The sequence below is a fragment of the Elephas maximus genome, chromosome 22 (assembly GCF_024166365.1).
Source record: "Elephas maximus indicus isolate mEleMax1 chromosome 22, mEleMax1 primary haplotype, whole genome shotgun sequence".
Classification (NCBI taxonomy): Eukaryota; Metazoa; Chordata; class Mammalia; order Proboscidea; family Elephantidae; genus Elephas; species Elephas maximus.
In genome coordinates this window covers 60,630,029-60,657,428 of record NC_064840.1, presented here as the reverse complement: position 1 = coordinate 60,657,428, position 27,400 = coordinate 60,630,029, and the positions used below count along the sequence as shown (strand labels likewise).

General features: G+C 38.9%; 1 pseudogene; it reads left to right on the top strand.

The window, feature by feature from the left end:
* The first annotated feature begins 12,133 nt into the window (after window positions 1-12,133).
* LOC126065479 (serine/threonine-protein kinase PLK4-like) lies at window positions 12,134-15,294 on the top strand (annotated as a pseudogene).
* Window positions 15,295-27,400: the final 12,106 nt, after the last annotated feature.

Genomic DNA, 27,400 nt, shown 5'->3' with positions numbered 1-27,400 from the left:
GATTCTTAGGGTTTCTTCATTTTTTTTTTAATTCTTTTATCTGATTTTTTTTTCAGCTATATTGATGTCAATTCCCTTGTCCTCCAGATCCCCCACTCTGCATTCCAATTGCTCGAGTCTGCTCCTCTGACTTCCTATTGTCTAATTCTGTAATTTTACTGTTAATCTTTTGGATTTCTGAATGCTGTCTCTCTGTGGTTTCTTGCAGCTTATTAGTTTTTCCACTATGTTCTTGAATAATCTTTTTGATTTCTTCAACTGCTTTATCAGTGTGTTCTTTGGCTTTTTCTGTAGATTGCCTTATTTCATTTCTGAGGTCATCCCTGATGCAGTGAAGCATTCTGTAAATTAGTTTTTTATGTTCTGCATCTGGCAATTCCAGGATCGTATCTTCATTTGGGAAAAATCTTGATTCTTTTGTTTGGGGAGTTGTAGAAGCAGTCATGGTCTGCTTCTTTATGTGGTTTGATATGGACTGCTGTCTCTGAGCCGTCTCAAAGATATTGTAGTGATTTATTTTATATTTGCTCACTGCATCTTGTTTTGTTTTCTTTCAGTATACGTAGATGGGCTACTAGATTGCGCTGTCTTGATTGTTGTAGCCCTTGAATCACTTATGTCCTATTACCAGTTGGTTTGGGCTGTTATCAGATATATAAGCCTAAGAGTCCGTTCACTATTCTTGAGTAGAATCTGATTTTAGGTCATCAGGTGTGTGGTGCAGACTGTCACCTATCCACTTAGAGGAGTAGTGGTGATAGTTGTGTGCACCCAATTCCAGTAGCAGCTGGGGTTCACACTCTGGGGGGGCAGGATGCTGACAGGCTTCCCCCAAGTGCCAGTGAGGTAGGTGTGTCTCTATTCCTAAAGCACTTTGGTGGGTGGGCTCTGCAGCTGTACCTTAGGCACCCAATGCAAGTACCTTTACAGATTGGTAGGTGTCATCATCCTTAGACCCCTAAGGCAGGAGGCTAGGTGGTCTGGGGGGAGCTTCAGCCCTCAGTTCCCTGTTGTGGGTCAGTGAGGGCTCTGTTGAATACGCAGAGATATCAGACCTGGGAAACTTGTCTTTCCAGTAATCCGCTAAAACAATCATAGTCAGATCCCTATCAGAATTACCTTTGCATTATAATAGCCACCTTGTTCCCTGTAGGGATGAAAGCCCAAGACTGTGGATCACATATGCTTGGCTGGAGCTGGTTCTGTATTTTTAGGCCACTTAGGGAAGGATTTTTGGTCTCTGGGTTTTTTTGTATCTACTTCTCTCAGGCCGGAAGAATGGGTTAGGGAAAGACCAAAAAAAAAAAAAAAAAAAGAAAAACCACAGTGCACTTCACTCTCTGGCTCAGGAAATAGCAAATTTAATGAAGCTGCCTGGGAAAGGGAGGGGAGGGATCAGATAAATAGGAGAGAGTAGCACCTCAGAATATAGACAAAGTTACTTAGCTTGTTTGGTGATGACTGCTTTATCTGAGATTCCCGAGGGGTGTGTAGTCTGTGTGCGTTGGCTGGGTTGAGATTGCCCCCGAGGGTCAGGCCCGCATCCCATGCTTGTGCTGTCTCAGAGGCCGTGGTCAATTCCTCCACTCCTAGTCCAAATCCCAGCGCCAAGGTTCCCCAGCTGGGACACCGCACTCCAGGCTCCAAAACCTGTCGCTGCCTCCCGGTGACTTCTCCTCCTGTTAGCCGCTTCGCTGAGCTGCCTGCGTGCACTGACTGGGCTTCTCCCCAGGTCACCTCTGGGGGCTAGGGCTGCATCCCATGTTTGTGCCGTCTCAGGATGCCGTGCTCAGCTTCCCTGTGTCCAGTCCAAAGCCCGGCGCCAAGGTTTCCTGACTGGGACTCTGGCTCCAGGCTCCGAAAGCAGTCGTTGTTTCCCCGTGGTTGTTCGTTCTCAGTCTCTGTCACTCAGGTCAACTCTTTAGATCTGTGTTTGATGGTCAGGGTTCGTAGATTGTCATGTACGTGATCCATTCACTTGTTTTTCCGAGTCTTTGCTGCAAGAGGGATCCGAGGTAGCTTCTACCTAGTCAGCCATCTTGGCCCCACCCTCTGGACCAGAGCTTTTTTCTGGGGGGAATTTTTTGATTACCTTTTCAATCTCTTCTTTTGTTATTGTTCTATTTAGTTGTTCTACCTCTGTTTGTGTTAGTTTAGGTAGGTAGTGTGTTTCTAGGAATTCATCCATTTCTTCTCGGTTTTCAAATTTGAGTACAGTTTTTCATAGTAATCTGATATGATTCTTTAAATTTCAGTTGGGTCTGTTCTATTATCGCCCATCTCATTTCTTATTTGGGTTATTTGCTTCCTCTCCTGTTTTTCTTTTGTCAATTTGGCCAGTAGTTTATCAATTTTGTTGACTTTTTCAAAAAACCAGCTTTCGGTCTTGTTAATTCTTTCAATTGTTTTTCTGCTTTCTATTTCATTTAGTGCAGCTCTAATTTTTATTATTTGTTTTCTTCTGGTGCCTGTGGGTTTCTTTTGTTGCTCTCTTTCTATTTGTTCAAGTTGTAGGGGTGATTCTTTGATTTTGGCCCTTTCTTCTTTTTGGATGCATGCATTTATTGATACAAATTGGCCTCTGAGCACTGCTTTTGCTGTGCCCCAAAGGTTCTTATAGGAAGTGTTTTCATTCTTATTGGATTCTCTGAATTTCTTTATTCCATCCTTAATGTCTTGTATAATCCAGTCTTTTCTGAGCAGGGCATTGTTCAGTTTCCAAGTGTTTGATTTCTTTTCCCTGCTTATGGGGTTATTGATTTCCGTTTTTATGGCCCTATGGTCAGAGAAGATGGTTTGTAATATTTCACTGTGTTGGATTGTTCTAAGGCTTGCTTTATGACCTAATATATGGTCAATTCTAGAGAATGCTCCATGTGCACTAGAAAAGAAAGTATAGTTGGTTGCTGTTGGGTGGAGTGTTTTGTATATGTCTACAAGGTCAAGTTGGTCGATTGTGGCATTTAGATCTTCCATGTTTTTACTGAGCTTCTTCCTGGATGTCCTGTCCACAGAAAGTGGTGTGCTGAAGTCTCCTTCTATTATTGTGGATCTGTCTATCTCACTTTTCAATGCCAATAGAGTTTGTTTTATGTATCTTTCAGCCCTGTCATTGGGTGCATAAATATTTAATATGGTTATATCTTCTTAGTGTATTGTCCCTTTAATCATTATATAGTGTCCTTCCTTATCCTTTATGATGTATTTAACTTTAAAGTCTTTTTTGTCAGAAATTAATATTGCCACTCCTGCTCTTTTTGATTGTTTTTTGCTTGATATATATTTTTTCCATCCTTTGAGTTTTAGTTTGTTTGTGTGTCTAAGTCTAAGGTGTGTCTCCTCTAGGCAGCATATAGACGGATCTTGTTTTTTAATCCATTCTGCCACTCTCTGTCTCTTTATTGGTGCATTTAATCCATTTACATTCAGGGTAATTATGGATAGGTATGAATTTAGTGCTATCATTTTGATGTCTTTTTTTGCGTGTTGTTAACAGTTTCTTTTTCCTAGTTAATTTTATGTGCTGAGTAAATTTTCTTTATATATTGTGCTTTCCTCATATGTGTTGTTGTTGACTTTGTTTCTGCTGAGTCTGTATTTTTCCCTTCTATTTTATTTTGATGAGTACGTTAGTTTGTCTCCTTTGTGGTTACCTTATTATTTACCCCTATTTTTCTAAATTTAAAACTAACTTTTATTTCTTTGTATCACCATATCTTTCTCTCCATATGGACGTTGTATGATTACTTTTCTTAGTCCCTCTTTATTATTTTAATGTTGTCTTCTTTCATATAATAACATCGCTGTTACCCTGTTTTGAACTTTTTTTTTTTCTATAATCTTGCATTTTTTTTGGATTTCCCTGTCTGGGTTAACTTCTGGTTGCTTTGCCCAGTGTTGTAGTCTTGGGTTGATGCCTGATATTATTGATTTTTCTAACCAAATAACTTCCTTTAGTGTTTCTTGCAATTTCAGTTTGGTTTTTACAAATTCTCTCAACTCGTGTTTATCTGGAAATGTCTTAATTTCACCTTCATATTTGAGAGACAGTTTTGCTGGATATATGATTCCTGGCAGGCAATTTTTTAAATATGTCATCCCTTTGCCTTCTTGCCTGCATGGTTTCTGCCGAGTAGTCCAAGCATATTCTTATTGGCTCTCCTCTGTAGGTGACCTTTTGTTTATCCCTCGCTGCTCTTATAATTCTTTGTTTATCTTTGGTTTTCACAAGTTTAATTATGTCTTGGTGACTTTCTTTTAACATCTACCTTATGTGGAGTTCGATGAACATCTTGGATAGATATCTTCTCATTTTTCACAATATCAGGGATGTTTTCTGCCAACAAATCTTCAACAATTTTCTCTGTATTTTTTGTTATCCCTCCTATTCTGGTACTCCAACCACTTGTAGGTTATTTCTCTTTATAGAGTCCTACCTAATTCTTAAGATTTCTTCATTTTTTTAAATTCTTTTATCTGATTTTTCTTCATATATATTAGTGCCAAGTTATTTATCTTTGAGTTCAGAAATCCTAGCTTCTACTTGCTCAGTTCTGCTCCTCTGACTTTCTATTTTGTTGCCTAATTTTGTAATTTTGTTGTTAATCTTCTGAATTTCTGATTGCTGTCTGTCTATGGATTTTTACAGCTTATTAAACTTTTCATTTTCTTCCTGAATAATCTTTCTAATTTCTTCAATTGCTTTATGTGTGTGTTCCTTGGCTTGTTCAGTGTATTGCCTCTTTTCCTTCCTGATGTCTTGAAGGGTTCTGTATATTAACCTTTTGTATTCTGCATCTGGTAATTCCAGAAATGCACTTTCATCTAGAAGATCCCTGGATTCTTTGTTTTGAGAGCCTGTTGACGTGATCATGGTCTGTTTCTTTACATGACTCAATATTGACTGTTGTCCCCGAGCCATCTATAAGTTATTGTATTAGTTTATTTTATGTTGCCTTACTGTGTCATAGCTTCTTGCTTTGTTTTGTTTTGATATACCCAAATGGGTTGCTTGACTGAGCTAGTTTGATTTCTTTCACTTTTGGAGCTCTGACGTCCTGTCTCCAGATGGATAAAGCTGTTATCAGGTATATCAGTCTAGGAGTCCATTCGCTATTCTTGTATGAAGTCAGCTCAGGTGTCCAGGTAGCTGATCATCAACTATGTGGTACAGGCTCTGTCCTACAGTCTTAGAGGGGCAGGGTTGATTGGTGTAGGTACCAGTATCTGGCTGCAGCAGGGCGTCACACTCTGAACAAGGCAGGGGGCTCAGAATCGTCCCCCATGTGTCTCTGAGGAAAGCGTGTCCTTGTTCCCTAGAGCATACAGACGGGTGGGTTCTGCAAATGGACCATGGGCACCCAGTATTTTTGTTTGTAAGGTCTGGGAGGTATCGGCTATCCTTGGACCCCTGTCATGGGTGCCTGGATGACCTGGGTGGAGCCATCAGTCCTTAGGTCCCTGATATGGGTAGGTGAGGACCTTGTTTAATAGGCAAAGCAATGTCAAACATCAAACACCCACCTCTCTACTGCACAGCTGAAATGGTTGGAGCCTGCCAACAGGGGCCTATTCTCCTGAAATAGGCCCACACAGGTCCATGCAGAGGGGAAAGGCACTCAAAGTCCATGGACCATTTATGCCTGCACAGGAGCAGTTTCTGTCCTGAGCTCCCCTGGTTAGTGGAGATGGTGAATTATCTTTTCCCCCAATTGCAAATTTGTTCCTTCTCCAAGGCCAGGAGGATGGCTCTAGGTGCTCAACAGGGCCTAGCTCAGGCCCAGGGAAATCAGCCACTGAAGCCAGCTTCAGGGTGGGGTGGGGGGTGTGGTAAAGTATACGCAAGTACTTAGCTTTTGCTGAGATCTCCATTTTTCTCTGGTTTCAGAGGTGTGAATAGGCTGTGTGGCTGGCTGCTCCTTCGTGAAGAAACTATGACTGAATGCTTGTAGCAGCCTACTGCCGCTGCTGCCAGAAATGGTGCCTGAGGGCTCCCCATGATTCAGGTCCTGTAACTCCCCTCTGCTTCTGAACCATCTCTTCCATCCCCTGCCCCTCAGTTTGTTTTCTAAGTTTGCCTTTGATGTCCAGGGGTCCTAGCTGGTCATAAATATACTCATTTCACTTGTTTTTTGAGTTGATGTTGTAAAAAGGGATCGCTGGAAGCGTCTGTCTACTCCGCCATCTTGGCTCCTCCTCCAAGTGTGTAATTCTTAAGGGATGACTGGAAAGACTCATGTGCTTAGAGTTTGATGCATACAAAAAGCACTAAATGGAGTCAGGAAATGGAGACGTGGGATCCATTTCTGACATTTACCAGCTTTGTGACCTTAGACAAGTCTGTAAAATGAGTGCAATAATAATTGCCTTGCCTCACTCAACGATTACGCTAAAGGCTGAATGAAATACAAGTGCTAAATGTTTAACCAGTTGCCATGGAGTTGATTCCGACTCATCGCGACCCCTTGTATATCAGAGCATAACTGTCCTCTAAAGAGTTTTCAATGGCTGATTTTTTGGAAGTAGATCACCAAGTTATTTCTTCCATGATGCCTCTGGGTCATCTCAAACTTGCAACTTTTTGGTTAGCAGCCGAGTACTATTAATCATTTGCACCACCCAGGGGCTCCTGGTGCTAACATGTTCAGGAAACTATAAAGGACTACTTGAATATAAGTAAGTAAATTGCTGAGAATCATTTGTTGGCTTCACAACAAGATTCTTTCCAACCTGTGTTGTGCCTATCACACTGATCTCTTTGGCCCCATAGCTGTAGTAAGGTTACACTTCAAGAGTTTCTCTCCCCCAGAGATGGCCCTTGTGGTGCAGTGGTTAAGAGCTAGGCTGCTAAGCAAAAAGGTCAACAGTTTGAATCCACCAGCCATTCCTTGGAAACCCTGTGGGGCAGTTCTACTCTGTCCTATAGGGTCCCTATGAGTCTGAATCCACTCAAGAGCAAGGGGAGTAATTCTTATTTAATCAGCTGAGATGCAGAGCATCTTTTTTTCCCCTCAGCAAGTCTCCTGTACTCATACCTTCTGTTAGAATATCACACCTATTCTGACCCCCGGGGATGGGGTTTCCTGACAGTGTAGTTTGTGGGTTATAGAAGAACAGAAACTGGACTTAAAGTTTTGCTACAGAGGGGTCAGACACTTGCTCCACAGAGTCTAGTCTTCTCTGTTAAGATTGCTGCTTTTCCTCCAATTAACTAATGTCTGAGCTTGGAAAGGCACGACAAAATGCTGGTTATCTTCTAAAGAAGCCCTGCTACTCACCCATTCCATGCCAATGTAATGTCTGCTAATTACAGTGAGTGCTCAGAACCTGAGCCCCCTTTGTTGGGAGCTATTGGGGAAGAAGGTGGTGTCCTACAACAGAAGAAGATTTTAGCTAGGTGTGATAAATTCTTAATAACATAGATCTTATTTAAAACGAATGAATGATAATTGCATCCCAATATTTGTCCCCATAAAATCAGAAGTTCCTAGGGGCATATCCCTCCACATGGTGTTTTCTATGAGTAGGAAGACCTTAGCTTAAAATACGTATCTTTTTCATATCCAGAATTCAGATTTAAGTATTCTTTAGCCCTTGGCTTTTAGAATGAACTTTTATACATTAGATGACTAAAGTTCTCTAGATAATATTTCTATACTGTTTTTCCCACTCTAATACACTAAATATAATATTGCATGGTACAGGTAGTGTGGTCAATTCACCCCACGCTGAGCTGCTCCTCACTCTGTATAGAAGAGGTAGTGTAAGCAGTCACACCCTTGTCACAAGCTAGAAATAGAAATTTACTGATTTCCAAAAAACTGTTTTACATGACAATGAACAATTGAAAATGTATAAGTTCAGATGGGTCAAAGACTTTTCAAGTAAACATCTACCTGGTGATCTGAGGTCCTTCCCAACTCTGGGTGCAAATATTATCATACACAATGCATAAATTCTCCAATGTTCCTAGCAATATTAAAAAAAAAAAAAAATTTTTTTTTTTTTTTTTTATTAGCAAGCATTTACTTAGAGCTGACTCCACCTGTTATGGCCCCAAGCAGTTTTACATAATAATTCATTTACTTCTCAAAGTAACTTGATGAAGTAGGTATTATTATTCTCCTCATTTTACAGATTAAGAAATTGAGATGCAAAGAAGTCAAGAAATTTGTTCAAGTACACACACTACGTAAAAGGTAAACCAGCATATAAACCCAGACAGTCTGGCTCCAAATTATTTAGGAAGAAATTTATCCAGCTTCTGCAGAAATACCTCTAGAGAAGACAAATTCACTAATATACATGAAACTTGACTCATTTTTGCATAGGCACTGCTCTAGTCACTTGAGATTTAAAAACTGATAAAATACGTTCACTATTCTCAATCAAAGACTGCAGCCTTCAGTGTGCATAAAGTAAACAAAAATCCTCACAACTGGACCCATTAGCATCATCATGATAAAAGGAGAAAAGACAGAAGTTGTTAAGGATTTCACTTCAATGCTCATGGAAGTAGCAGTCTAGAAATCAAAGGAAGTAGGTTGTGGAGAGACTGGAACACTTACGCACTGCTGATAGGAATGTAAAATGGTACAACCACTTCGGAAATCGATTTGGTGTTTCCTTAAAAAGCTAGAAATAGAAGTACCATACAATTCAGCAGTTCCACTACTTGTAATATATGCTAGACAAGTAAGAGCCATCACATGAATAGATATATGCACACCCATATTCATTGCAGCACTGTCCACAATAGCAAAAAGACGGAAGCAACCTAGGTGATCATCAATAGACGAATGGATAAACAAGTTATTGTACACACACACAATGGAACACTACACATTGGTAAAGACCAATGATGAATCCTCAAAACATCTCACAACATGGATGAATCTACAAGACATTACGCTGAGTGAAATTAGTCAGTCACAAAAGGACAAATATTGTATGAGACCACTATTAAAAGAACCCAAGAAAAGGTTTAAACACACAGGAAAACATTCTTTGATATTTACAAGGGTAGGGAGGGGGGAAAAGGAGAATTTACTAATTAGGTAGTGGAAATGAATCATCTTAGGTGAAAGGAAGGACACCACACAATACAGGGGAAGCCAGCACAACTGGACTAAGCCAAAAGGTAAGAAGTTTCCTGAACACAACCAAATACTTTGAGGGACTGGGGCTGGGGTCAGGGGACCATGGTTTTGGTGGACTTCTAGGTCAATTGGCATAACAAAGTTTATTAAGAAAATGTTCTGCATCCCACTTTGGAGAGTGGTGTCTGGAGCCTTAAAAGCTTGCCAGTGACCATCTAAGATGCATCACTTGCTCCCAACCCACTTGGAGCAAAGGAGAATGAAGAACACCCAAGATACAAGAAAAATATTGACCCAAGAGACATAAAGACCACATAAACCAGAGACTCCATCAGCCTGAGACCAGAAGAATGCGATAGTGTCTGGCTACCAGCAATGACTGCCCTGCTAGGGAACACAACAGAAAGTCCCTGGTGGAGCAGGGGAAAAGTGTGGAGCAGAACTCAAATTCATGTAAAAAGACTGAACTAAATGGTCTGCCTGAGACTGGAGGAATCGTCAAGCCATGTTCCCTGGATGCTCTGTTAACCTAGAATTAAAACCATTTCCAAAGCCTATTCTTCAGACAAAGATTAGACTGGACTATAAAACATAAAATAGTACTCATGAAAAGTGTGTTTCTTAGTTCAAGCAGCTACATGAGATCAAATGGACTGCTTCTTTCCAGAGGCAGGGTGAGAAGGCAGGAAGGGACAGGAGCTGGTTTGATGGACATGGGAAACCTGGAGTGGAAAGGGGGAGTGTGCTGTCACATTATAAGGATTGCAACTAGTGTCACATAACAAAATATATATAAATTTTTGTATGAGAAATTAACTGGAGCTGTAAACTTTCACCTAAAGCACAATTAAAAAAAAAAAAATGAAAGGATGCATTGCATTGGGCAAATTTACTGCAAAAAGCCCCTTATAAAAAGTGTTAAAAACAAAGACATCACTCAGAGGACTAAGGTGCTCCAGACCCAAGCCATGGTATTTTCAATCACCTCACATGCATGCAAAAGCTGAACAATGAATGAGGAATACTGAAGAAATGATGCCTTTGAATTATGGTGTTGGCAAAGAATATTGAATATACCAGGGACTGCCAGAAGAACAAACAAATCTGTCTTGGGAGAAGTACAGCCAGAATGCTCCTTAGAATCGAGGATGGCAACACTTCATTCTTCTCATGTACTTTGGGCATTTGGGGCATGTTATCAGGGACCAGTCTCTAGAGAAGGACAACATGTTTGGTAAAGTAGAGGGTCAGCAAAAAAGAGGAAAGCCCTGAACGAGATAGATTGAAACAGTGTCTGTAACAATGGGCTCAAACATAGCAATGATTGTGAGGATGGCACAGGACCAGGCAGTGGGAGGTCACTACGAGTTGGAACTGACTCGATGGCATCGAACAACAATAACAACAACAATCTCAATCAGCTTGTAGTCCAACAGATAAGATACCATATTGTGTTTCTTATTGTTAGACTAATGAGTATTATGGCAGCATAGAAAGGAAGATGATTCATTATGCTTGGGAGGTTTGAAGAAAATTTTATACAAGAGGTAATTTGATTCTTACCTTAAAGTAAAATGAATTGTTACAGCTTAATTGGAAATTTTCTCCTGAATTTCCATCACTAAATACACAAGCATACATAACTTGAGCAGTCTTACTTTGCTTAGCAATGAAGTGTCCTACAATTCAAGAAATAAACAGAAATGATATGAATTCTGCAAAGGAGCATCAGTACTTTTCTAAATATCTGTAAGTCGATAGTTAAAACATGCATGTACCTGTCACTATTCTAAAAGTTTCAAATTTAATCATTGCAATAATCTTATACCCAACCCAACCCATTGCCGTCGAGTGGATTCCGACTCATAGCGACCCTATAGGACAGAGTAGAACTGTCCCACAGAGTTTCCAAGGAGCGCCTGGCAGATTTGAACTGCCAGCCTCTCGGTTAGCAGCCATAGCACTTAACCACTAAGCCACCAGAGTTTCCTCAACAGTCGTATAGGTACTGTTATTAGCCACTTTTTCATGTAAGAAAATTGAGACCCAGTGGAGGTCAGTTGCCTTTAAAAGTTACACAGGTAATATATGGCAAAAGAAAAGTCTGAAACCAGGTAATCTGACTTTGGGCAGCAGTGGTGATTCAGTGGTAGAATTCTCCCCTTCTGTGTGTGGGAGAACTAGGTTTGGCTCCCAGCCAATGCACCTCAAGCACAGCCACTACCTGTCTGTCATTGGAGGCTTGCATGTTGCTAGGATGCTGAAGAGGTTTCAGCAGAGCTTCCAGACTAAGACAGACTAGGAAGAAAGGCCTGGAGATCTATTTCCAAATATCAGCCAATGAATACCTTATGGATGACAGTGGTCTGATCCTACCATGCATGAAGTCAGCAAGAGTAGGGATCCGACTTGACGGCCTCTAACAACTACAACAATCTGACTCCAGATTATGTCAAATCACTACACAGTACCAAGGGCATCACCTGTTGGTGTTGAGTACAACTTATGGTGACCCTATGTATTTTTAATTTTTATGTGTGTCGGAGTAGAACTGCATGCCATAGGGTTTTCAGTTGCTGTAATCTTATAGAAGTAGATTGTTAGACCTTTTTTCACTGGTGCTGCTGGTTGGATTCGAACTGCCAACTTTTCAGTTAGTAGCCAAGCTCACACTGTGCTGCCTGGAGAATCTACCGTATAGTACAGCCTTAACCTTAAGGAAGGATTTTCCTCACAAGGAAACTCTGTTCTTTTTTACCTTTGCTATTGAGTACTTGATTGCATGGGTTGACCCAAAAAATTTCCAACTCAAGTATGATTTTTTAATTATGTTGTAGGTAGTCAAAAGATTGCATGGGTTGACCCAAAAAATTTCCAACTCAAGTATGATTTTTTAATTATGTTGTAGGTAGTCAAAAGAGAGTTGGAGGGGGTAAGAATATGTATTTTTGCCCCAGTTACTGCTATGTGGTTTGAAAATCAGCTGGATTTTTTTCCAAAATGACAGCTCAGAAGCATCTCTTTAACAATGGAAGATGCCTTGGAGATCTTTTGGTGGCAGCGCCTTTGTCCTGGGTGCTGCAGCCCAGGGAGCTGAACTTAATGGGAACAGAGGTCAGGGCCTGGAAATAAGGGTACCAGTATCAGAGAGATAAGTTTTTGTTTTTTTTTTAATGTGCTTTAAGTGAAAGTTTACAAATCAAGTTAGTTTCTCATACAAAAATTTATATACACTTTGCTATGTTCTCCTAGTTGCTCTCCAACTAATGAGACAGCATACCCCTTCTCTCCACCCTGTATTCCCTGTGTCCATTCAGCCAGCTTCTGTCCCCCTGTGCCTTCTCATCTCCCCTCCAGACAGGAGCTGCCCAAGTAGTCTCATGTGTCTACTTGAGCCAAGAAGCTCACACCTCACCAGCATCATTTTCTATCTTATAGTCCAGTTCAATCCCTGTCTGAAGAGTTGGCTTTGGGAATGGTTCCAGTCTTGGGCTAACAGAAGGTCTGAGGACCATGACCTCTGGGGTCCTTCCAGTCTCAGTCAGACCATAAAGTCTGGTGTTTTTACAATAATTTGAGGACTGCACCCCACTCCTCTCCTGCTCCATCAGGAATTCTCTGTTATGTTTCCTGTCAGGGCAGTCATCAGTTGTAGCTGGACACCAGCTAATGAAGGAAACAAATAGGTATCTGAAGGACGTAAAGAAACCCAACTCAGAAAATGAAACTTGACACTTGATGCACCAGATCCTCACAAGAATGTAATATGTTCATTGTCATGGTATAATACACCGGGAACTCATACTTTCTAACTTCTTATGTGCCCATACTGTGAACATTGAGATTGTCAATTTTGAGCTAGCAACTCAACTGAAAATTTCATTAAAAAAAAAACTACACTTAATGGAATTCAAAACTTCTTGAGCCATTGAGGCTAGATGAACACCTAAAAGTTTTCCAGGAAGTCAACTTTGAATCAATCAACAGTTTAGTCAAATTAGTAAAGTATATCTGCCTTGAGCATTTGTGCTCTCTCAAATATTTATCTCTGTGGAATCACATTGACAACATCATCTAGAAAGGTTAGATGAGGAACTTAAAGGGCAGTGACTTTAAATTAATGATAGCGGTATAATTTGGAAAATGAGAGCCAGAACATTTACACAACTTGAACAATGTAGATGATGACACTGAATTTTATGTGCAGAATTTGTTGAAATGGTGTATCCTTTGCTCTGTGTGTTTTCACAAAAAATTAAATTAAAAAAAAAAAAAAGCACTATGCGTTATGTGGAACTCCTAATTGCATTTCCCTAGAAATTACAACTCAAAGTGCACATTACCTTGAATCTAACATTTGGTACTTGTGATGTATGTTTTATATGCTACTTATTGGGAAACTGCCCTTTGACATTTTCACACTGAATAATACATTAGGTAAAGTAGTACTGGCAGATTATTAAACACCAACTTTTTTTGACAAAAGAAGTCAAGGACCTCATTTATCAGTGGCTTCGTAAAAATCCAGCAAATTGTTTAAATCTGACTTCCAAAAAAAAAAAAAACCATTGTCATCTAGCTGATTCTGACCCATAGCGACCCTATAGGACAGAGTAGAACTGCCCCCTAGAGTTTCCAAGGAGCGCCTGGCGGATTTGAACTGCCTACCTTTTGGTTAGCAGCTGTAGCACTTAACCTCTATGTCACCAGGGTTTCCAATATGACTTCAGTATTAGACTATTCTTTTATGTACCAAAGTTCTTCAATGAAAACGAAGTACTTGATTTCTAGAAGACTTAATCTACAATGGACATGCAGCAGCTCCTACTACAATGATGGCTTTTTCCAGTACCAGCATAAGAGGTAGTTTATTTCACAGGAGAAGTATTTCGATTGGTCAACTATTCCTAAATAAAATTACAGTATTTTCAAAGAATACAAGTCCACGTAATTTTTCTTCTTCAGGAGATGAAAACAGGTTTTCTACTCATTGGAGAAATAAAAAGCAAGAAACTAGTGATAGTGGAAGGGGAAAAGTAATACAAGATGCAGAAGAAAAGGCTGCACTCTCAATTCTTTTGTAGAACCCATTTCTCTGATACATCTGGCACTTCCAATAGTAAATCTTGAGCAAGAAATGCATAAAATAGAATGAAGCCACTCACCAGAAATTCTTTCCAAGTCCAAAGGATCAGGAGTGGATGAAAATGAGGAGTCATACTCATCTACAAACCACACGGTTAATATTTTTCACTTACCTAAAGAAAAGACATCCAATAGTTCTCAATGTTTTGAAAGATCAGATAAAGCTCAAAGTCTGCCAAACATCCTGGACTGAAGTGGTACAACAGTGATTTGAGAATCTGTAAATAAATGATTACATAGGAGAACCTACTGAGCACAGCAGCGTTGGCCTAGATAGAGATTGTAGAACCATCCAGATTTGCAGCACAATTTAAGAAATTCCTGGCTCATATAAGAGCTAAAAGGAGCTCTGGTAATGTGCATTCTGTAAAACAGCTGAATACCATGAAATACACTTCACAGTAAACCTGAGATAATTCAACAAACACCTGTTTTTGGCTAGACGCTCTTTTTGAACAAAGCAAGACCAGGGGCATGGAGCTAACACTGGTTATCAAAAATGTAGATTATGAAGCATTATATATCTTATAACTGTTCACAGGTTAAAATCAATCAGACCAAACACCAAAAGGGCAGTGGTGAACATACTCGATTCAGAGGAGGCATCTGTGAGACTTCTAAAAGAGTGAAGAGTACCCATCTCAAAAATATGTGAAAGTTGTTCTGCAAATATCTAGAGACGGCAATATGATGGAAGAGGTTTTCTCTTGCTGATAGACAACAGTAAGTACAACTTTTACAATTTATTTGAAAAGTACTAGAGGAAATATGAACACACTTCCAGATTTGTTCAGCTTATAAGATTTAATTCTCCAAAGGCAACTATTATACAATGTACACTAAATGCATTTTGATGGAGAATTTCCAAAGGGCTGAGTTTGAGATTCGGGTTTATGATGGTGCCAAAATATTGAAAACAGAAGATTTAATTCAAGTGATTAAAAAGATACAGAAGACACCTTACACCTTGAAAGAAGAAAGGAAAGATAATATCTTGAAAAAAGAAATAGAAAAATGGATGGTCCATGATGAGGATCATCTAGTTGTTTAACACTGGAACCCATAATTATGGAAAAAAAAAATTATGGAAGGAGAGTATAAAAGTGGAAGTGTTCCCATTTTTCTAATAATTGTAGAAAGAAAACCTAGTAATATTAGCTTACTTAAGATGTTATCGCCTCCTAATTTTGTGGTTTCAAACTTCTTAATGAGAGACATGGCATCTAACATAAATAGTTTCATTTCTTCAAGACAGATTGTTGTGATTAAGTGCCATCGAGTCAGTTTTAACTCATAGCCACTCTGTACAATAGAACGAAACACTGCCGAGTCCTGTGCCATTCTCACAATCATTATTATGTTTGAGCCCATTGTTACAGTCACTGGGTCAATCCAGCTTGTAGAGGACCTTAATCTTTTTCACTGATGCTTTACTTAACCTAGCATGATGCTCTTCTCCAGGGACTGGTCCCTCCTGATAACATCCTCAAAATACGAAAGACAAGTCTTGCCATCCTCATTTCTAAGAAACGTATCACATATACTTCTTTCAAGGCAGATGTGTTTGTTCTTCTGACAGTCCATGGTATAGTCAATATTCCTCACCAAGGCCATAATTTAAATGCATCAATTTTTCTTTGGTTTTCCTTTTTCATTTTCCAGCTTTTGCATGCAAATAAGGTGATTGAAAATACCATGGGTTGGGTCAGGTGCATCTTAGTCCTCAAAAAAAGGGGCATCTTTTCTTTTTAACACTTTAGAGAGGTCTTTTGCATCAAATATGTCCATTGCAATACATCCTTTAAATTCTTGACTGCTACTTCCACGGCGTTGGTTACGGATCCAAGTAAAATGAAATTCTTGACAATTTCAATCTTTTCTCTGTTTATCACTATGCTGCTTATTGGTTCATTTGTGAGGATTTTTGTTTTCTTCATGTTGAGGTGTACTCCTTACTAAAGGCTGTACTCTTTGGTCTTCGTCAGTAAGTGCTTCAAGTCCTCTTCACTTTCAGCAAGCAAGGTTGTGTCATCTGCATATTGCAGATTGTTAATGAGTCTTTCTCCAGTCCTGATGCAGTGTTTTTTTGATGCAGTGCTCTTCTTCATATAGGCCAACTTCTCAGATTACTTGCTCAGCATACGGATTGAATAGGTATGGTAAAGGATAAAACCCTGATGTACACGTTTCCTGACTTTAAGCCATGCAGTATGCCCTTGTTCTGCTTGAACTACTGCCTCTTGGTCTAAGTACAGGTTCCTCATGAGCACAAGTAAGTGTTTTGGAATTTCCATTCTTCGAAATGTTATCCATAAGTTGTTATGATCCTCCCAGTCGAATGCCTTTGCGTAGTCAATAAAACATAAGTTAATGTCTTTCTGGCATTCTCTGCTCTCATCCAAGACCCATCTGGGATCAGCATTGGTATCCTTTGTTTCATGTCCTCTTCTGAATTCAACTTGAATTTCTGGCAATTCCCTGCCGATGTACTATTGCAACTGCTTTTGAGTGATCTTCAGCAAAATTTTACTTGTGTATGATATTAATGATGTTGTTTGATAATTTCCACATTCTGTTGGATCACCTTTGTTTGGAATGGGTGTAAATATGGAGCTCTTCTAGTTGGTTGGCCAGGTAGCTGTCTTCCAAATTTCTTGGCTTAGATGAGTTACTGCTTCCATCATTGCATCAAAACAGTTACTAATATTTAATCCTTCAGTTGTTATATTATGAAGGATCTGGCCTCACAGCTACAACTTCAGGACTACCATCAGTTCTAGTAATCTAAAAGATTATATTCCAAAATCAGCACAGCTCTTGAAATCTATTTTTCTGAAAAATGATGATTGGACTACACAGTAAACTAGTATATCTGTGTAGGTTCACTTTAATGATGAATCTCAGTTGGTCTGCAAGCAGAAGTATCTTCTATCAGTTATAAAACACCAAAAGGTCAAATAGCTAGTTTTGAAGAAAATGAAAAATTACTATTATTCATCACACAAAAATTACGGTGTCTTTCTTCCATCATGTTGATGTTCCTAATTCAGACTTTAGTTTTCATTGATCAACATTTCATTTTGTTATAAAATTTTAATAAATAATTTTTCATTGGTGCTCAAATGAAGTAACTTTTTTCATTTTATACAACTTTTTACTTCGGAAAGCCATTCTGCATAAAAGAATTTCAATCCATACCATAGCAGCCATAGCCTAATGAGAAAAAAATCATAAGAAAACTTGAAATGAAACACATAAAACCCGATACTCTAGGCATTACTGAAATGAAATGGATCGGTATTGGCTGTTTTGAATCAGACAATCATATGGTCTACTATGCCAGGAGCGACAAATTAAAGAACATTTCGAGATCTGTCCTGAAGTACAATGCTGTCAGTGATAGGATGATATCCATACACCTCCAAGGAAGACCAATTAATACGACTATTATTCAAGTTTACACACCAACCACTGAGGCCAAAGATGAGGAAACTGAGGATTTTTACCAAATTCTGTAGTCTGAAATTGATCATATATGCAGTCAAGATGCACTAATAATTACTAGTGATTGGGATGTGAGAGTCAGAAACAAAGAACAATCTGTAGTTGGAAGATATGGCCTTGCTGATAGAAATGACCCCAGAGATCACATGATAGAGTTTTGCAAGACCAACGACTTATTCATGGTAAATACCTTTTTTAACAACATAGACTGCAACCATACGCATGAACCTCACCAGATGGAAAACACAGGCATCAGATAGACTACATCTCTGGAAAGAGAATATTGAAAAGCTCAGTATCATCAGTCAGAACAACACCAGGGGCTGACTATGGAACAGATCATCAATTAATCGCTCATATGCAAGTTCAAGTCAAAGCTGAAGAAAATGAAAACAAGTCCATGAGAGCAAAGATACAACCTTGAGTATATCCTACCTGAATTTGGAAACCATCTCAAGAATAGATTTAATGCATTGAAAGCTAATGACTGAAGACCAGACAGGCTGTGGGATGACATTGTGGACATCATACATGAAGAAAGTAAGAGGTCATTAAAAAGACAAGAAAGAAAGAAAAGACAAAATGGATGTCAGAAAAGACTCTGAAACTTGCTTTTGAACATGGTGTAGCTAAAGGGAAAGGAAGAAATGATGAAGTAAAAGAGCTGAATGGAAGATTTCAAAAGGCAGCTCAAGAAGACAAAGTATTATAAGGAAATCTACAAAGATTTGGAGATAGAAAACCAAAAGGGAAGAACACGCTCCGCATTTCTTAAGCTGAAAGAACTGCAGAAAAAATTCAAGCCTTGAGTTGCAATATTCAAGGGTTCTGGGCAAAATATTGAACGATGCAGTAAGCATCAAAAGAAGGTGGAAGGAATACAGAGAAGGAAGTGTCAAAAGAAGATGGAAGGAAGACAGAGAATCATTGTACCAAAAAGAATTGGTTGACATTCAACCAATGGTACTAAAGAAAGAAGTCCAAGCTGTACTGAATGCATTGAAGAAAAACAAGGCTCCAGGAATTGATGGAATACCAACCGAAATGTTTCCACAAATGTATGCAGTGCCAGAGATGCTCATTTGTCCTTGCCAAAAAATTTGGAAGAAAACTACCTGGCCTACCAACTGAAAGAGATCCATATTTGTGCCCATTCCAAAGAAAGGTGATCCAACAGTGTGTCTAAATTATATAACAATATCGTTCATATCACACACAAGTAAAATTTTGCTGAATGTAATTCAAAAGTTCCTGTAGCAGTACCTGAAGAAGGAACTGCCAAAAATTCAACCTGGATTCAGAAATGGATGTGGAATGAGAGATATCATTGCTGATTGATGTCAGATGGATCTTGGCTGAAAGCAGAGAGTTCCAGAAAGATATTTACCTGTATTTTATTGACTATGCAAAAGCATTCAACTAGGTGAATTGTATCAAATTATGGATAACAATCCAAAGAATGGGAATTCCAGAACACTTAATCGTGCTCATGTGGAACCTGTACATAAACCAAGAGAGAGGTGTTCAAGCAGAACAAGGGGATTCTGTGTGTTTTAAAATTCAGAGAAGGGCGCATCAAGTTGTATTCTTTCACGATACGTATTCAATCTCTACGCTGAGCAAATAATCGGAGAAGCTGTAGTATATGAAGGAGAATGTGGCATCAGGATTGGAAGAAGACTCATTAACAACCTGCAATATGCAGTTGACACAACTTCAGACTAGAAGCACTTACTGATAAAGGTCAAAGTCTTCTGTATGGATTACACTTCAACATAAAAAAAAAAAAAATTCTCACAAATAGGCCAATAAGTAACATCACGATAAACAGAGAAAAGTTTGAAATTGCCTAGGATTTCATTTTACTTAGATCCACAATCAAAGCCCATGGAAGCAGCTGTCAAAAAATCAAAGGACACATTGCATTGGGCAAATCTGCTGCAAAAGATCTCTTAAAAGTGTTAAAAAGCAAAAATGTCACTTCGAGGACTAAAGTTCACTTGACCCAAACATTGATATTTTGAGTAGCTTCATATGCCTGCCAAAGCCAGACAATAAATAAGGAAGACCGAAGAACAACTGATGAATTTGAATTATGGTGTTGGCAAAGAATATTGAATACACCATAGACTTCCAAAAGAATGAAGAAATCTGTCTTATAAGAAGTTCAGCCAGAGTGCTCCTTTGTCTTGTATATTTTGGACATGTTATCAGGAGGGACCAGTCCCTGGAGCAGGACATTATGCTTGGTAAGGCACAGGGCCAGCAAAAAAGAGGAAGACCCTTGACAAGGTGGATTGACACAGTTGCTGCAACAATGGGCTCAAACATAGCAATTATTGTGAGAATGGCACCAGACCAGGCAGTGCTTAGGCCTGTTTTACATAGGGTCTCTATGAGATACCTAGCAACAAAAGATAGTCAAGGCCTCAACGGCTCCGGGAAGAGCTCCAATGTTCATGCCAATACAACTACCTCCCACCTATCCATTCCAATTTATAAGAACTATTCTATACCATCGCTTCACCTAAATTGAAGAATTAATTTGTAGAACATCCTCTCTTAACTCTGTTCCAGTAGATTTTTCTTTTTTTACTCTCTTTCAATACATGTTGCTTTTGTTCTTATACTTATTATGGCTAGTGTGTGTGTGCGTTTGTATGTGTGCATGTGCATTTGTGTATATGTCTTATCTCACTTGTTAATTCTCGGTTCCCTATTGATAGGGACCATGTTTTTTTCACTTTTACATTATCACAGCACTTTGCAGTGTATTTAAAATATTGATTGTTAAAATTGAATAGATGAATACTACTTTGGCTCAGAGACTTGCTTCTTTAATTAGGATAGTATCAGGATCTCTACCCTAATCACTCAATTGTTCAACAACCGTTTAATAGACAAACGTAGTGTGCCAGTTCCTGAGCTAGATAGTAGAGATAAAAAGATGAAAGGCACCAACCTTACACTCAAGGAGCTAGTGGTGAAATGGCCAAATGGATTATTTCAACACAATGGAGTAAGTTAATATAAAAGTAAACAGAGGATATAGGCATAAAGAATGGTAGCTTCTAATGAAGACTAGGGAAGAGTGAGGGAGAATGGAGCTCTTTAAGGAGAAAATGGAGTTGGAGGGGCAGACAGCTGGAAAGGATATGTGGCAAGAATAAGTCTTCCTAGATAAGCTAACATATGAACTGAGGTTTAAAGAAGAATTCCTGTATGTGCAAGTGAAAATGAAAGGCTATAAAAGTCCTGGCAGAGAAATAAGAGGGTGAAAAGCACAGAAGTAGAAGTGTGATCTCCTGGAGAAAGTGCACATAGCTCAATACGGCTGAAGCATAAATGAATAAAAAGTGTGAGTAGCATGGTGAGAAGTAGCATTGGAGAGGAAAGTAGGGTCCAAACTGATTGGCTTCAAGGGCCATGCAATGAAGTAGTTTTAATTTATCTTGAAAACAAAGAGAAAGACTTTAAGCAGAGAAATGACTTTATTAAATTTACGTACTTAAATGATCACCCAGGCAGCAGTTGGAAAGAAAAAATTCAAAGTGGGATAATGTGGGAAGTAATATTAAAGGCAGGATGACTAGGTAGGAGACTACAAAAGTAATCCAGTATGAAATGATGGTAAAGAATAACAGGATTAGATCTGAGGCAGAGAGACCGGTTAGGAGGTTATTATGATATAGTATTCTAATAGTAAATGGCAAGGAGCTGAAAGTAGTGGCTGTGGGGCTGGGGATAAAGGGACACATGAAAAATATTAAGGCAACAGGACTGACAAGATAGGTGTTCTGTTGGACATGATCCTAGAGTGACTTCCAGGTCTCTTACTTGGTCAACTATGAGAATAGAGGTACTAGGGCCAGCTTCATGGGGGTTCAACCCGGGTGTTTAAACAGGGCCTTGTATTCAGAAAGGCTCCATGCTTAGTTTAATACTCTCTGTCAATGTCTTGAAATTCTTAATAATTTTGAACAAACCCTAACATTTTCATTTTTCACTGAGCCCATCAAATTGTGTTACTGGTCCTGAGAAGTAACATTCACCAAGATATAGCATATAACAGGAAGACAAGCTTTGCCCTTGTTGCTGTAAGAGAATAAAGGATATATAAAGGTTAAACCTGTCACTACGCAATGAGGGATTAGAGCAAGGCCTTGAGTTAGTTACTGGGGATATAAGAATGAAAAAAGCTTTTACCCTACCTCAACGGAAAACCGAACAAACCCATAGTCATCAAGTCAATTCTGACTCATGGCAACCCCATGTGTATCAGAGGAGAAATGGCTCCATAGAGTTTTCAATGGCTATAATCTTATCGAAGTAGAGCACCAGACCTTTCTTACATGGTGCTGCTGGGTGGATTTGATCTTCTAACCAGTCGATTAATAATCTAGTGTAAACCGTTTGCACCACCCAGGAACCTACTTAAGGGAAACCAAAAACCAAATCTGTTGCCGTTGAATCAATTCCGATTCATAGCGACCCTATAGGACAGAGTAGAACTGCTCCATAGGGATTCCAAGGAGTGCCTGGTGGATTTGAACAGCTGACCTTTTGGTTAGTAGCCATAGCTCTTAACCACTACACCACCAGGATTAGGCACCTGTTAAATATTTGAAGAACTATGATGTTTCATGTGAAGCCTCTAGAGAGCAGTCAGCTGAAGATGTTCCAATAGATAGTAGCATATATGGGTCTAGAGATCAAGAGAGATCTGACTAGAACCAAAATGTTGGGAGCCATCAGCCTAGAGAAGACGGCTGAAGTCTTTAAATGGATGAGATCACCCAGGGAGAGGGTGCCTAGTGAGAAACGAAGGGAGTCAAGAGTTAAGACCTGAACTATGGAGATGGCCTACATTAAACTCTAACAAGAAAACTGGGAAAGAATAACAAAAGAAGGAAGGTTATGCCTTTAATCATTAGAGGTGCTAGCTCTAAAGTCAGATGGTCTGTGTTCTGGTCCTGGCTCTATCACTTACAAAAAGTGTGACCTTAGGCTTTTGCTTAAATTTTCTAAGCTTCAGTTTCCTCAACTGAATTATGGGAATAACAATACCACTTAACTTCTAGGATTTTTGTGAGAGCTAAATGAGACACTCCCTGGAAGATGCTTACATAAGGCTTGGCACAGAAAAAATAATCAGTGAATGTTAGCTATAAATTTTTACATACAATAAAACCAGGAGAAATAGAAGTCATAGAAGATGTCAAGAAGAGAGTTAAAAAAAAAAAGGAGATGTAGGCTGCAATGCTAAATGCCTGAATAATCAATCAAGGAAAAGACAAGAAAGTTCCCATTAAATTTAGATGCGAAAAGGTAATTAATGAGCTGGACAAGAACAATCTCAATGTGCTGGTATTGTTTGGGCTCATTGTTTTTGACCACTTAGATTTAGGATGCTAGCAATTTTGAAACAGAAAATAAATGTGTGTCATATTGCTCCCAGTAAATGTATAAGTAATGCCATAAAAATTTCAATTGTGGGAAATTCTTTATTCCTCTTATCAACACTCTATCCATTTCCATAAGACCCTAGTATCCCAGATGGCTGCAACAATGGACTCAATGATCATGAAGATGGTTCAGGATCAGGAGGGCAACATTTTGTTCTGTTATACATAAGACCACCAAGAGTCGGAGCCAACTTGTTGGCAAATAACAATAACAAACCCAATCTAAGACAAAATGAACTCTCATTGTGTGCTGGTACTATTTCATTCATGGAAAAGGTGATTATAGAGCCCAGGACTCAGAAATCCCCAGCCCTGCTATAGTCGCTATGAGTTGGAATCAGCTTGACTGCAACGGGTTTGGTTTGTTTTTGGTTGTTAGGAGAGAAAGTTCCTGTGTATAATGATATCCTGATAAATACGAAAGATTCCAGGCAGTGTTTCCTGGAGGGTGTGGTCTCTGTGTTCCTGATTACAGTGGTAGTTTTATTCCTGGTGCTGGGCCTTGAGTGTTGCAACAGAAAGCAATACAGGGTTCTCTCTGACGATATCAAGACCTTAGTTCTAAAAACGTGTGGTCCACAAGGAGATTCTGAGAGATCATTCATTTAACACTTACTAATCACCATAATCACCATCCAGTGGACTAGCTGCTAAAGAAAATACAAAGTTGAGTTAGATATGGGTTCTGTTCTCAACAATCTAATAGGAAAGATGAGGTATTAGGGACGGTCAAACAATATAGAACTTGAAATGTGACATGAAAGAAGTACAAGGTGATTGTAGAATTTTGCAGCAAGAGAGAGGTCATTTTCAGGGCAATTCTGAAAAAGGATCATGGAAGTATTAGTATCTGAGATGTGTCTTAAAAGGTAAGTGTCATTTAGATATGCGAAGATAGTCAAGAAAGTATTTTGGAAAGAGGAAATATTGTGAATAAAGAGACAAATGTAGCAAAATGCTAGTCATTTAGGGGCAGCAAGTTATTCTGGGGGGCTTGAGCAGAGGTCTCATGTACAGCTAGAAACGTACTTAGATGATGGGCATCCTTGAATGCCAGGTGAAGGAACTTGAATTTCGGTTTATTTTCACTTAGGTGCTCTTGAAGGTTTTTGTGGCAGGACCTGAGATGCTCACTGATCCATGAGTAACATTGGCCTGGATCCTGGGATCAAGAAAGGTCAAGACTGAGTTCACAGTCTTGGAAACCTGGATATAAATTTGATAAAAAACAAAACCCAAACGCATTGCCTTCGAATAAATTCTGACTCAAAGCAACCCTATAGTTAAGATTACATGGAAACAGTTTGGCAGTTCTTCAAAAAGTTAAACATAGAACTACTGTATGAACCACCAATTCCACTCCTAGGTATATATTCAAGAGACTTGAAAACAGCCACACAAACAGATGTATGCGTACTAACGTTCATTACAGCACTATCCACAGTAGCCAAAAAATGGAAACAACCTAAGTGTTCATCAAAAGTGGACTGGATAAACAAATGGGGTACATACATACAATGGAATACTATTCAGCCATAAAGAGAAACGAAGTCCTGATCCATGCTAGGACTTGGATGAACCCCTTACGGAAGGTGAAATAAGTCAATCACAAAAGGACAAGTATCGTATGATTTCCCTTATATAAAATAACAAGAATACTCAAATGTGTAGAGATCCATGTTTATTAGTGGCTAAAAAAAAAGGCACCAGTTTTTTTTTTTTACCAGGGATAGGAGGGAGGGGGAAAAGAGGGAGCCATTTTTTAGGAAGCAGTGAGTTTCTGTTTATCTTGATGGGAAATTTGGCAACGGTTATGGGAGATGGTTACAAAACATGATTAATATAATTGATGTCACCCCAAAAATTTTGAATTGGCAAATGTCGTGTTATATATATATATATATATTATATATATATATATTATATATATATATATTATATATATAATACATATATACATATATATGTCTTTACAAAAATAAAAAGTAAATTAAGAAAAAGATTACATGGAAATAGATGTGAACATTGAGGGAGAGAGTATAGATAAAGAAATGGTCACAATAATTCTGTAAATATATGTTTGGAACTGAGATAGACAAAAGCGTCAGTGACTAAAACATAAAAGATAGAGTCCGAATGATAGGAAAGAAAACCAGAAATGTATGATACTAAGAAAGAGTTCCCAGGAGGAGGAAAGAAGAACATGAGAAAAACAACATTTACTGTTATATTCTAGGTGTTTCACTTATGGTTTCTCATTTATTCATCACAACGTTTCACTGGAATAAACAATTGCTGTTTTCTGCAAATGTGGAAATAGAGACTCAGAATTCAGGCCACTTGTCCAAGGCTGTATACCTAATAGATGGTTGAGATTCACGCTCAGGTAGGGGTAGCTGAAGTTGACAATGGAAGTCATGGACTGAGAAGAAACAAGTCAGAATTCTAGTCCAATTCTGATGCCAACGCTCAGGGTGACATGTGGTATGTCATTTCACTCCCATAAATCTCAGATTTCCTTTGTATTTAATCCGAGTGTTGAGCTAGATAACATCCTATAATGTCAGTTTTAGTATTTTATGATTCGATGGTTCTGGGATTTTATGATGTTGCAGTAAATTCTTTAAAGGCATGGCATAAAACAAAACCGAAACTGGAGTCATCTTCTCAGCTGAGATGAAAGGAAGGGAAGAACTGGAGGATGACCAAACATACAGTGTTTGAAAGATTGCATTTAGGAGGCATAAGAAACTGAACTTTGAGACTGACTGGATATTGGACTGAAGGGAAGTAGACAGCTAAGCACAGCTTTTAGGTACCTCCTGTTAACCTATAAATCAATTAGGCTGCTTTTGGTGCACAGCCTTCAAAGCTGAAACCTCCCTCAAACCAAAACGAAACCCATTGCCATCAAGTCGATTCCAACTCATATGGAACTGTTAAATGTCTGGACACTTCCTGCTTTTATATTTATCTTAGAGTAATGGGGGAAGGAGACATGTGCTGGCTAAACTACCTTAAAAATAGATCTGCTTACAACGTAATGACCTAAGTTCAGGCTGCATTGGGCAAAAGGCAGTCTTAAAAATTTCCACAATGCAGGTGTATGGTCCGGTATTTATTATGCTGCACTGAACATTAGGGTGAATTCAAATCCTGGTGGTACACTGGACAGGCACCCTGGCCATCTAGTGAAGAGACTTGGAATTCAGGATAACTTATTTCTAGTCCTGGTTTTGGTAATAATTAGTGGTGTGACATTGGACAATTTTATTCATACTTATATGCCTCAGTTTACAAATTTTTTAAATGGAGTTGGTAATAACGACTTCATAGAAAAAGGAAAATCACTTATCTTTGTGGTAGGTCCTTAAAAGTTGCTTGATAACAGGGTTAAATCAAATTGTCTGTTCATGCTATTCTTAAGTTTGTTAGTACCATGCAGTCTCATTTGTTAAAATAAAAAATACTGTATCTTTCTTTGGAAGCCCTGGTGGCATAGTAGTTAAGAGATACAGCTGATAACCAAAAGGATGGCAGTTCAAATCCACCAGGCACTCCCCGGAAACCCTACGGGGCAGTTCTACTCTGTCCCGTGGGTAGCTATGAGTCAGAATTGACTCGACAGCAGTGGGTTTTTTTTTTTTTTTTTTAATATTTTCCTTGAATGTGATGAGGGTATTCAAAAAGAAGTAAATTTTATTTTTTTTAAATAATAAAACCTTTCATAATTTTAGAGTACCTTTTTTTCAAACTACATACAGAAACCTTCTAAGGTTCCAACATGCCTTTACAGTCATCCTCCCAACACTAACTACCACCAATCACTGAAATAACAATTTAATAGTAATTTATGGTTTTCATGGGCTATTTTTTTGGAATAAAGACCTTCTTCTCAAATTTCATCATCAGTCAGATTCCTGTAAGGGTACTTGGAATCAGTCATGATCAAAGGTATTGTCCACTTCCCCTTTATCAAAGTGGAACAACTTTGTTTCTGGACTTAAAACCAATCTAACCATAATACCCGTATGTGAAGGGGAAGGAGGGATTTTTCTGAGGTAATTTTGTTTGCCTGTTTATTTTAATCAGCAGCCATTGATTGTTTTTAACCTTGTGTCAGAGAAAGTCCAAGGCAGTCTGGAATTCCACCTCAGGGCAAAGTTCTGCCACACTGCAGAGACACTG